Genomic DNA, 12178 nt, shown 5'->3' with positions numbered 1-12178 from the left:
GTTCCCAACAATAGACCAGAGCCTGACACAAATTGCAGTTTAAAAAATTCTACGTCATCAATCCATTACATTTGTTTTTTAATACTTTATTGAGATTAAAACCACTTAATACTAAAAATCTGCTTTCTAGCTGAATATAAATTTGCATTATTACATTTTAATATAAACGTGTAGGGGCTCTAGAAAAAGTTGAAGAAATAGGACCCATGCATCAATTACAGACTTCACGATATGGCTCATTATTCCAGGACACTTAGAAAGCTAGTTTTGTGCTGAGTTCCTAGGCTGATTTATCTGAGCACTGGTATGGTGATACCTACTGCTGTGTTAGGAAGAATCACTTTCCTCTGCATCACCTGTCAGTGGCTTTTTCTAGAGTACCTCTAAGCAAAACTATAATCTCAGTCCAGTTTTGGAACAATTTTCTGTCCTCAAGGTGCTGCCCATGCTCTCAAGCTAAGAGGAGCAGAGAAGCAGAGCGAGCGATTTAAGTGACGAGCAGATCCGGTACATCTGGGTCTCAGACACCTAAAGCTATGGGACTCCCATTCAATCCAGCGCAAAGTGTGAAATTTGGAAGTCTTAATTCTCACTAGCAAACTGTGGGTCTGGGCTGACTTTGCTTTTTTCATGCACATAAAGGGAGAAGAATCTAATGTAGCAGGCAGCTACTGAAATTATTCCTGTATTACAAGCAACGGAGGCTGAGTCTTGAAATGTGCTGGATTCCTATACACTTCAAGAATGAGTGGTACTTGATGGGTACCTGTGATTAATTCCTGTAGTTTTAAGTCAAGCTGTCTCACAGACACTAAGCTCCGCTTCATGTTAAGTGTTGACTTCCAGGATTTTGGCTGAGCTCAGCAAGGAGGTGGGAGTCATTCCCAAGGAACAGAACCTAGCTCTAGATTCTGCTCTCAGAGAAACCCAAGGGTGCCTGAACTCAGAACTTCAAACCTAAACCACTCTCCCTGGCTTGGACAAAAAACAAAACCCAATTCCAGTTTGCGAGAGAGAAGGAAAGAAGCTGAGTTGAATTCTGAGTTCTTAATAATGCTTTTCAGCTTGGAAATATCTACCGGTGTTCCCTCTTAACAGAGATGTTTAACACTATGAAATGATTTGAGGAGGTACTTAAAGCACAGAGCAGACGTCTAATCATATAGCTACAGGGGCAAATATTCAGCTCTCACATTCAGCATCTCTCTCCGCACAAAAGCAGGTAACTCAAGAGCCTCTCTTTCAGATGACTGGGGTATAAACTTTATATACAGCACCAAGTTTATAGCCAAAAGGGTTAATGACAGGGTGGGTTTCCACCTAGAAGCTCTTCTGTAAAAATGAAATGAAACCAAATGAAATCAAATTAAATCAAATAAAATCCTCCAATCTATCCTTCTGATAGAGTGGTGCTAAAAGGTTAACTTACAAAACGGTATTGCTCTCGGGCCGATCCTGTGGTGGCTCTGTGGTTTCCGCCTATATAAATTTGATAATATTTTACAAATGCCGTATATGAAATATATTCTTAACATGTGTTTAATACATTTACAATCTATTAAAATGAAAAACAGAATACGCTTCAAATACTGCTTGGGTATTTGCTTAATGCAGTATGTCTGGAACATGTTAAACATTATTTTAGAGGTAATTGAAACATTTCACACACATTCACCCCGCGTACTGTATGTGTGTACTGCACGCACTTTGGGGCCAAATCTTGCCCCAAGCACACAGGCTGACTATCCAGGCTGAGGACTGAGGGGGTCTGTCAGCCTGGCATTTCGCTGCCTGCAGAGGGGCTCTGGCCCCCGTGGCTCTGCGAAGAAGTGTAATTCCGCTCTTCCTTCACCCCACTGGCACGCGACCAGGGGGTCCTCATAGCGTAGGTCTCTATGCATCTCGCAGCTTCATTTTTGCTAAATAAATTAGATCCAAATCTACTCTGGGCAACCAGTTTCCAACTTACAGCGTATTATTTCAGCTCACTTCAGCACATAGCCTGTCAAAGCAGCCATTAAATACTTCTCAAATGAATATTTATGTAAATACACATGGTACGGGAATATTCCTATGTAAGTATTTGCTTAGTTTCACAACATGTTCCTCTCACTCATGCCAATGTTCCCAAAAAGCGAACAAGGTGTATAGAATAATGATGGAGAGAATTCCTCGTTCTTACTCAAATAAATGGCCACAAAGGCTTGATTATAGTATTTTCCTCCTTATCTCTATATAACCATTTCATGTCCCAGGACAGGATGGTTAATAAATTATACATGCATATTTACGGTGATATCATTGCTCCCGAGAAGCACAGTACAGTTTAATGGAGAAGAGTGAAAAATGGGTTTATTTCCAGCTGGGGAACAAAACCGTGATGTGTCCCACGCATCTGACTTCTCTGTGCCATTTCCATCTCATTATTCGGCCGTGCGCAGTGCACGCTTTTCAGACTAGGAACCTACACTTACCTCGCCATGGAGTTTTACGTTTTCCCATTCTTTAAATCTAAATCAACAAATTGTGTAATAAATACCAAGGGAGATAGTAGTTACGCTTCTAGCTGGCTGTCAGAAAAGCTGTACTTCGTGCTGAGAGATTTGCTGCTTGGAAGAAGGCCATTTGGGTACAGTGTAAACCCCTAAAGCTAAAAAGTCAGGGTTTTCTTTGCTTGCATGTGGACGTTTTGCCTAGTACTTGGGATCCAGCCTCTTTGGAGCTAGGAAACCAAATTAATTTGGGAAAAAAACATGAGACATGAAAAGGGAGAAGATCTCTATGCTCATGAAAATGAGATAACAGCAATACTCAGTGGTTCTCTGTCTCACTCTTAGCTGGCAGTCTCATACAATATGGACCTTGATATTTCAACTTCTTTTTCCCAGCAGAGCCTTTACTCCATCTACTGCCTCCTCCTAACTTTTTTAATCTTTCTAAAATCCTTTCCCTTTGCCAAGTAATGTGGGCAGCTATAAATTTGTCCTGGTGGTGGTAGACTACGAGCTATTTATCATTTCAACTTCAGTTGAGACACAAATTTTAGTTGGGAGCCACTGGAAGAAAAAAAAAATTCATCAAAGCTTAAAATAGACTAAATTAGGTCTCATTGGAGTGTTTTGTGGATGTTTAATAATTTCTGTATGATCCTTTTTCTATAGCTCCTTCAGTGAGTTATCTTGGTACATACATTCAGGTAAGATGCCCCTTGGATGAATTCATATGAGAAAGTAAATCAATTATTTTCTAAGGACAACTCAAGCCAGAGAGCGTAATTTTAATGTCGCTCTTTGCATTTGGGCTCTATCTCAGGCAAGCAGCTAATGGAAAGGAGAGACTATACTCTGTATTCCAGTTTCTTCAAAGGAAATAACTTTTTTTCCCAATGCAAGGTTGTGCTGTGTAATTATTTTTTTTTAAATAAGAACTATTCCACATTATTTATTTATAAATAAATAAAACCTCCTCTCCTTTACAGTTGTATTAATGTGCTGTATTCATGCAGTCAAATGCTTCAAGACATTTTGTAGGCAATTCACCTGGGAAAGGGTGTCAGGCAAGTAGGACATATTATGAAAGGTTCCTGCTAAAAGGAGATTATTAATTTTAGTCATAAATGTCTTACGTAGCTCACCAAGACTTGAAAGACCATCTCGACTGCAAGGGCATCTCTTCCCGATTCTGAATGCCCCCGTAAAGCTCTTATTTGAAGATGTCCTTCATGTTCATGGCAGCTCTAACTGTAAATGTTGTATTGACACCAGTCAATAAACCAATAAATAAATAAACCAATGAATAAATAAATCATACCAAGTTCAAAGAGGCCAACATGGCAAAAGCCACCATACCAAACTTCTCTGAGCAGTGCACAGTGTCCAGAGATACAGAAGCCAAGATGACACGTCTGGTGTATCAGAGAAACGGAGCAGCTGTATTGCTCAAATGAACAGTGAGCGTTTCTGTACTTACTACTGATATGAGCCGAAATCCGAAACGGGCTATGGCTGTTTTCTAGAATGGTTTAGGAATAATCTCTAGTCCCCTGGATAACGCACATTATTAACCCTTTCTGCTTGGCTTACAGACTAGTTTTGTAATCTCTGATTCTCTGAAAAGTTTTCCTGAGTATTTTTCAACATTCTTGAGGGGCAAAGAATGGCAAAATCTACCTAATTTAATTTGCTTCTCATTTTAAAATACTCAGTATTGACACCACTGTGAAATGGAGACATGACCAGCAGCGAACTTTAGTTTATGTACCTTACATTTTTGGCAAGTCAGGTTTTATCCCTTGCCTCCTCCCTTTCCTTTCATCTCTTCTTCTCCTCCTTCAACCCACTCCATCCAAACCCGACGTGCCCTTTTCAGCCCAGGAGCCTAAAGGAAAGTTTGTAGATTACAAATTTGAATAAACTTCATTTCAACAGTAAACAAGCAAAAAATTACCACATTGGTGTCAGGTTCCTGATAAATATTAGGCCTGACGTAGGTTGGGGTTTTTCCTTGGACTTCTTCTTGCTGTTTGCGTTCCAGGAATCCATTTTTTATAGTAGGTCTTTTTCTTTTTTTTTTTTTTTTTAATGAGTTGAAAACTTGATGTTGTTTTCCAGCCTGTAACCACAGAGTGCATTGTACTCGCTACTAAATGACATGGTCAAAAGCAGAAACCTGGCTGGTCTGCCTGAAACTATGTCCTGAACAAACAAGTCTCTCTATCTCAAGTTATTTATTTTTCATAATATAAGAAGAGGTGTTAAACAAGGGTCATAGTGGCAGCTAATTTTACAGAATATAACATACCTGGGTATTTTTATTTTATTATTTTATTTTATTTTATTTTAATTTTTTTTATTTTATTTTATTTTATTTTATTTTATTTTATTTTATTTTACTATTTTTTCAACATTTCGTCCTGTTAAGTTCTCAAAAAGTAGACTGTGTGTCTGAGTAACAACCAGACATACATCTACTTTGCAAAGCAATGAAGAAACCTCCACATGAAAAGTAATGAAAGCTGCCAGTGCAAGAATTACGTAGCTTAAGCAGAACTTATTAACCACAAGACATTTCTGAAATATCAGCCAGATTCTTTGCCCCATCCTATGCTGAGTTTTAGCTTCGTGTATGAATCAGCTCAAGCAATTTGTAAAACAAAGACTGGCAAACGAGGGACAAGACGCAGGAGCCATCATGTGAAAGAAATGGGAAAGGCTGATTTTACATAAGGTGGAGAAAGGACAATACAATAAGAGACTCAGAGAAAATGATAGTTCTTAGAAAGGGGTGAGATTATGACAAATTGCACTTTCCCGATCTAAGAAGCCTCAGGTTTTCTTCAGAGCAGTGTTTCAACTATAGGAGTGGCTGAACCGCAAAGAAATCTGGCTGCCCACATTTTCCAGTGAGCGTCTGGTTGAAAACAGGTGACTTTGTGGTGTGGAATGAGAGGTTTTAAAAATCTGCTCAGTTGCTGAACCTAAAATTAAGCTTCATCAGGCCAGGGGAGTCCTGAATACCTTCCTCTACTTAAAGGTTCGGCTTCTGAGATCTTTACACAATACAATTAATTTCAGCAGACCCTGAATAAAGCTGTTAGGGTAGAATCCAAATAAATTAGGATTTATGAGCCTAATCCTGCACATTCCACTGAAAATGTTGCTTGGGCCAGTGGTCCCATCTGCTGTCAGGGAGGTAACTGCCTCTCCTGTCTAGTCCAGAGCTCACTGAAGAGGGACAGGATTGACTCACAGGTGGTTTAAAACCACTCAGAGGACTAAACCAGCAGCCAGCGAGTTCGCTGTATCGTGGGACCAACCGAAAACAACGCGCAGTGCTGAGCAACCAACCCCGAATTTCAAAGATTTGGCAACGCGTCCCTGAGGAGACTTGCCGTATCTTCAGCCCTGACACAGCATCCTTGTTACATTTGAACTGTGATTATTTTTAAAGTCCTGGATAATTTCTGCCAAATACATTTTTGTGAATATTCGATTGATTCTCTCAGATTGAAAAGTATCTGAGACAGGGCCCACATCTGACCCTGTGTTCAGCACAGTAGTGTCTTATCTGAGATCTCCACACACTGGTAAATGGTGATAAAGCTGATGGTGGTGTTTCAGTAGCATTCATACCTTATTTGTGAATATTTCTGAAAATATTGCACTAGCTGAATTGCTGATAATACCTAGTCATGGCAAGTGACTTCTGAACTGATAAGTACCAGAAGACGGAATAAGTGTTGCAGTCATGTTGTCAGGCAGCAAGTGCATTCATTTGATCTCTGCCGCCAGCGAAAATAAACAAACAATTCTGAGTGTTGAATACCCTTAATCGACCGATCAAAACTAATGTATACTGATTTCAGGATTTACTTCTTCCAGTTATTCGGAAACATTTGCCTTAGATTTTTTTTTCACTGCTGTGTGTCTCTTCCCAGCATTGCATTATCTTTACGAAATCTGCAGCTGCTCCGCCTAAGGCTGTGGTCTAAGATGGACTGGGTATGTTTATTTGTACTTAGACTGGAAACCTCCAAAAATAAATTAAAGACCAGGTGTATCGAGAAGTGATGCTAAGTGACTCAAGAGGTGGCATCTAGCCCATTGAGTCAATACGACATTGGTGATCTGGCACCGAGTGAGGACACAATGTCTTCTTGCTGGTGCCTTCTGCAAGACAAGGCAGAAAACTTCCAGTTGTTCATACATAATATAGCATATTGTTTTTCCACTCCGTAAGCTTCGCTTGTGAAAATGAATCTTAGTTTTCTCAATAACAGCGGAGGCCTGATGGAAGAAGAAAATATGAGTTGCCTTCAACCCTTAGCTACTCAACATTTTGTCAGAGAGCCCAAGAAGATGGCAGTGCTGGAACATCTCAACCTGGGTGTTACCTACTTCCAGGCAGCCTTAAATCTTGAGGACTCGACTGGACTTTTAAGCCTGGATTTGCTTTTCCCTGAAGAATAGCAGCAGCAGGAACTCTCTCTGTCCTTCCCAGTAGGATGCATTTCCCTCCCAGCATTACAACCCTTGCTGGTGGAGGGAACAGAAATTGCATATGTTCTGCAGAGGCCAAGATGAGTCACGACAATTGCTGATAATGTTTGTTGTACAAATATTGCTCAGACAAAATAAACAAAATAATCACTGGTTGGCAGTCTTCCTTAGCCACCACAGAAATGGAAGTGTCATCTATTTTGGTGGTGAAGCTGCAAATGGGCAAATATGATCTCAGCTTAACCCTGCTATTGACAGTGACACCACACACTACGGCAGCCAAGAAGAGAATCATCAGGGGGCCAGGCCAACACTGATTTTACATCCAGAACTTAAAGGAAAGTAGACTGCAACACATGCTGTGAGACCAGCCTTGGCATTTATGTCTCCTGAATGAAGCAGTCTTTCAAGGTGGTTGTCTCGCCCAAATTGATGCGGCAGGGACGCGGCGACAGTCATGCTATTGCAGAACGGACAGCCACTGGTGTGGCCCAAGGCAAACGCCTCCCACTGTGACAGAGATCCTTCATGGCAGCCCAGCTACACAACTCTATGAATCTATTGTCGTTGACTTGCCATTACATAATTTCCACCAGCATAAATCAGCGTGTGTTCAGAGATCAAGTTTGGTTGGCAGGGTCCTAGTCCTTTCCAAGTTTCATGGCTAGTTAGCTCCATATTGCTTCCCAAAATGCTGCTATCTTTACACTTTTAGAAAATATCCGCTGCTTCTAAAGAAGTTTCCAGTCTCATTCTAAATGACTTATTCCTTTTTTAAATTTTTTTTTTCCTCTAAGAAAGTAAAATCTGTGTGCTTTCTTATTAAGCCACTTTATTCTTGGCAGGCTTTAAAAAAGCTCTACTTCAGCAATTTAAGCTTTTCTTCCTGGAGGCACAATACTCAGACACGAGGAAAAGTAAGTCAAGAAGACAAAATAAACATATTGTTCAGGAAGACTGTAAGCCAACTGGAACTTTCAATGAATGACTGAGAGACTAGCTGCTTTTGATATGCGCAAATACATCCCAGTAATGCATGCCCCATGGAGGCACACACCACATTGCTGGATACTGCAGAGTTGTAGAGGCAGAGATATTGTAGTTTGTCCCCCACAATGACTTTGAAATACACAGCTAAGTAAGGGTTGCACAAGTTCATGACTCATGAAATTGAATTTGCATTGCCCAGACAAAAAGAAGGAAGGGAAAGAATCACTGTTTTTCAGGTGTTCATAAAATGTTCCAGAATAACCTAGGCTCTAGAGTATTTTATAAAATCCTAAAGCTTGTATTTACTTAATCCTCTCCATTTATTTGCTTAAATAAGAGGAGATAAAGACAACTGGATTTATATTGTGGTCCTATTCACACCAGATTTATTAAAAATTAAGGCAGATTCATAGGTGGTATGAACTGCCATCCTCTAAAGAGGTTAAAGGTGCTGACTGCTGAATTCCAATCAGGTCCATGGCTCTTGACAATAATTATGGCTTTATCTGTAGGCTTTAAATTAGTATATTCAGGTTTTAGCAGTATATTGCACTCTCCTGCCTTCTTCAAACTGAAGCATTTTTATCCAGCAAAGAAAATCCAAATGCCTATTTGGAAGACCACAGCAAAATAAATGGTGGGAAATCAGTGGGAAAGTGATTCACACAGAAAAATACAAAAAACAATTCTAACAAAACTTGCCAAAGAGTTCTGGGCACATAAGAAATCTCTGCCACAAAATGTCCTCAGGCACCTTGAGCTGAAGGCACCCACATCTCTGTCATATGTCTTGGAACTGTTGTTCAAATTGACTCATGAATTTGCTCACGGATTTCAAGGCAGCTCCTTGCTCCTAGCTACATTCTTATTGATGACAAAAAAGCAAAACCTCCCACATGGCAATGGAAAAAAGTGCATTTCATCCATGACGCTGACTGTACAAGGCCTGTGCACACCTTCAGGACTTTACTCTTGAGGTGACCAGCGAGGACAATATGGGTAAGGGGAATTCCGGAACTGCTCCAGGCAAGTTCAGACTAGTTTTGTTCACGGTGATGAAGAAAACCAGGGGATTAAAACAAACTCCAAAATCTTGGACTCTTCAAAACCAACGCAGCGCCAACAGTCCATTCTCTTATTACCTCTCTAGGCAGCAGTTTAAGTCACAACGGTGGCAGAACCACATATGGCGAGAAAGCAAAACATAAGATGGAATTGAAACTTGTGCCACCAGTATGTGTTACTTTGACTGCAAATGTCACCTTCTGTGTGGTTAATACCCTTGACATTTATTCCATGATCAGGTGATTAATATTGGAGAGAGAAACACAGTTCAAGCCCAGTTCAACATGATCCATGAAACCTTCTCAATTCAGATGGCCTTATAAACGAACAGAGAAAAAGAAACGTAGCTCTGCACCACTTCTACTCCGCTATAACTGAAATTGAATTTGAAGTTCAGGTTATGCAACAACATAGCATTGTCTCATTTTATTAAGGCCACCAGCTTCTGGAGGTCTTCGGCATGTTATTGTTCTCAATTAACACACTTCTCCTCTTTCTCTCTGGAATCTTTCCCGCTGGTTTGCATTGTAATAATACCTCTAACTCATAGTCTCCCAGATAGAGTTCAATTTGTGAGGCCAGTTTCACTTCGTAACCCACTAAAGACTATTCGCCATCTCCAATCTAACATGCTGCATTAATTAGGATGAAATTCACAGAAACAACCAACCAACCAACCATTTCTTTGCTTTTTTCTTAATAGGTTGCTTTTGTGTGTGGAATAAATCTTTAGATCAGAAAAAAATGGTCAGCAAATTAAGCCAGACAGTAGCTGTGTCTTTTGGCAATGGGAATAATCTAATAAAACATCACCTTTCAAAGACAAAAAGAAAAAGAAAAAATAAAAGTTTCTCTGGACACTCGGTAACGTCACCTCGGCACGAAATGTATTCCATTCTTGGTTTGTGTTTTTTGGACCAATGCAGCTTAGGATGGTTGTTATCCCAAGACCATGCCACCAGAGTTGGAATTAATAATATAAACGGCGAGCCCAAGCTCTGATTGACAGATCTGATTCTGTTAATACCTTCTAGTTGGTCTTCTACTACGGTCAGAAGTTAAAATTTATTTTGACAAGCTTTCTGCTGGTTATGGAGGCTAGAAGCTTTATACTGGGGTATCCAGTGATTAAATATCTGGCATAGATTATCAAAAACTATAGGGAAAGTCAAGGAAGGCCTCTTGATGACAAACTAGATCCTGCAGTGCATAGAACTTGGTTTTAATTAAGTTATTACCTTCCTTAATAGGAAGTAGCTGTTCCTTTGTTCTTTTGCAAGTCAGCAGACAGTAACTGAGCGTGGAATGTAAGCAACTCAATTAAGGAAAGGCTGCTTTGACGGATGCTTGCACGTACATGGAGGTCGCCCTGCTAAAGTACCTGCTGGTTTCTGTTTCACCCAGTGGCAACTGCCTCTCCAATGAACAGCACGGGATTTCTGGGGTGACGGTGTCATGGCTCAGGCATATAAACTCTGCGAGGGTCAAAATGAGTAATTCGGGATTAAGAGGAGAGCTCCTGGGCTTAATCAATGGATTGATAGTAATTAAAGGCAGAAAGCTCTATGTGTCAACCCGTTTATTTCCCAGGGCAGTGGCAGGATTGTCTCCGTAGTTCATTTTCCATAATGCCTCAGTGTACTGGATGAGTATTTCAAAGATGTTTTGTAAAACAGACCTATTATCTTTTTGACCACCAGTTCCAATGACATTCAATATCAATAACAGAGAAGGCAAGAACAGCCTATTTTTTCTTTCACTTCCACTCATAGCAGGAGCTTGTAAATCTGCAGCCACCACAGCTCAGAATATCATTATGATTGAGTCCAATTCAGATCTCAGTGATAGGAATGTCAGCTCACAGAAAGTCAATAACATCAGCATTAAGAGCAAAACCAGACCCATTAGTTTTCCCCTTTAATTTTATAAAAATTACCCTAGTTGCACCAGGAAAGATCTGAGTCTGCAGGCAGAATTGAAGTCGGTAGAAAAGTACTGCACATTTCACAGAGGGATGCCCAAAATAACCCATTTTTTATCCTTTACCCCTCTGGAACATCTTCCCTTGGAATTACATATTCCCTATGGAGTAAAATGTGGTATCAAACTCACTCCAGTCATCTAGTCGCACCTTACAATTAATGTTGTTTAGTGTAGGGTAGGATTATAAAAGCCCCACAGAATACTCTAAAAAAATGCTATGTTGACCATTCTTGTACAAAATCAGTCAACAGCAACAAACATCCCATACCATACCCTGCTGGTGACGGTTTGTATGAAAGTGCAGTGAAGCACAGATGCTACATATGGTCACGAGAATCTCTTGTATAGAGGGAGTAGCCACCCAAAACTAACTTCAGACTATACACTTTACAAAGAGGCAATCCCCGTGAAGGGTTTATTAGGAAAAAAGAAACAGAAAGAGTTTTCAAAAAAAAGAGAACAAGGCTATTTTCAAAAGTCTAAACCTTTTTGGTCAGAGGCTACATGTGAAGCTGTCAGTCATTGCTCTCACTCTTTACAGATTACTGAACTTGTGTGCGATGGTGGTAGAACCGTTGTGATGTTTAAGCAATGTATATTTAATATCTTTAAATAGGGAGAATGGCAAAACTCATTTCAATAGCAAAGGAATGCTGAAGAAATGCACATTCCTTACTATGCTGCCTGATAATCTCAGCTACTCTATTACACTAAAGACTGCTCAGCATGCCCTGCCTGGCCCACGTAGCTAATATGAGAGGAGGTATTGAACTGACTTCTCACTTGAGATAGAGACATGGGCTATAAAGATTCCGTGGTGTCCAGCAGATCTCCCAGTCAAAAGTGGGAAAAGTACTAGAAGGCCAAAAAGAGGAAAAATTATTTGCTGAGAGGGAATGGGAATAATTACTACAATAAAAGTGTAATTTTTATATAATGTTATTACAGCCATAATAACAATAATGTAATTATTACTACATTCCATTATAACAATACTCATCATTGTAAGAACTGATGTAGACAAGTCAAACACCGGTATGTAGTGCAAATCTTTTTTCTGCACACACAGTGTCCTTGCTGCTTAGAAGAAAGCTATTCTGAAACCAGTTGATTACACATCCGTACCTGAAGGATGAGGGCTT

The sequence above is a fragment of the Phaethon aethereus genome (assembly GCF_964289735.1).
Source record: "Phaethon aethereus genome assembly, chromosome: 18".
Classification (NCBI taxonomy): Eukaryota; Metazoa; Chordata; class Aves; order Phaethontiformes; family Phaethontidae; genus Phaethon; species Phaethon aethereus.
This window is presented reverse-complemented; position numbering follows the sequence as displayed.